At 43.6% G+C, this 1,285-nt stretch overlaps 1 pseudogene; it reads right to left on the reverse strand.

Moving 5' to 3' along the window:
* Nucleotides 1-916: 916 nt before the first annotated feature.
* LOC148778339 (U4 spliceosomal RNA) lies at nucleotides 917-1,047 on the reverse strand (annotated as a pseudogene).
* Between the last annotated feature and the right edge of the window lie 238 nt (nucleotides 1,048-1,285).

Here is a 1,285-nt window from a genome sequence, read left to right on the forward strand (position 1 = left end):
ATGTTCTTTTGATGAATTTGTGGGGGAGAAAGTGGTCTTGCCATCTTATCCCTCCGCCATCTTGTTCCTTCCTCCCCAGAACACTGGATTCTTATATTCCACTTGGTCGTGGAGTATCTCTTCCCAGCTGCTCCAGCAAGGTGCAGCCGCTGTACCTTACCTTGGACGAGGGGTATCTCCTCAAGGCCGCGCCTCCTGCTTTGAATGTAGATCAGCTCCTCTCGGCCCTCCAGTGCCCAAGCAGCCACCGCCTCCTGAACGTGGTACAGCTCCTCTCGGCCACCGCCCTAACCCTGGGCGCGGGGTAGCTCATCTCAGCCACGATTCTGCACGTGGTCGGTTGCGCTGGAGTTGGGCGTCTCCCGCGTCTGCGCCGCCGGAGCCGGGCGTCTCCCACGTCTAAGAATGGTCTTTATAACAAGTGGTACTGGATCATTGGATGTGTGTCTGTGTGTGTTAGTTGCTCAGTTGTTTCTGACTCTTTGCAGCCCCATGGAGTGTAGCCCGTCAGGCTCCCTTGTCCATTTAATTCTCCAGGCAAGAATATTGGAGTGGGTTGCCATTTCCTTCTCCAGGGGATCTTCCCAACTCAGGGATTGAACCTGGGTCTCCTGTGTTGCAGGCGGATGCTAGGGTCATTGGATATCCATATGGAAAAGAATCAAACTTGGATTCTTCCCTAGCTCACATCATGGTCAAAATAAATTACAGATTTTTAAGCTCTAAATGTAAAAGGTAAGACAATGAAATTTCCAAAAGACAATGCAATTTCTAAAAGACAACATAAGAGTTTAACTTTCTGAACTTTGACAGGCAGAGATTTCTGACACAGCACAGACAAAAATTACTAACCATAAAGCAAAAGATTGATGTTACAAAACATTAAAATTCACATTTTCTATTTATCAAAAGAAAAACACATGCAAGCCACAAAGTGAAAGAAGTTATATATGATATCAACGTTCAAAAGACAATACAGATTTCAATTAGCAGTAATTGTGCCTCAGATAAACCAGACTGGCTATGATACTGCCACTGTGCAAAGTTTGGAAGACAGTATAAAAAAAAAATGGAATTCTCCTACATAGCTGGTGGGGGAGTAAATTGGTATAGCCCCTTTGCAAAATTGTTTAGTAACATCTATTTTAATCAGAAGATTCAACTTCATCCGAAATACCCAACAGAAATGTGTATTTGTGTGCAAAGGTGTGCAAAATTACGCTCAGAATAATATTATTTGTAGTAGCCAAAAAATGGAAATAATCTAATCAGACATTAATATTAG

Source organism: Moschus berezovskii, chromosome 3 (assembly GCF_049115385.1).
Source record: "Moschus berezovskii isolate FMDL1 chromosome 3, NW_MosBer_1.0, whole genome shotgun sequence".
Classification (NCBI taxonomy): Eukaryota; Metazoa; Chordata; class Mammalia; order Artiodactyla; family Moschidae; genus Moschus; species Moschus berezovskii.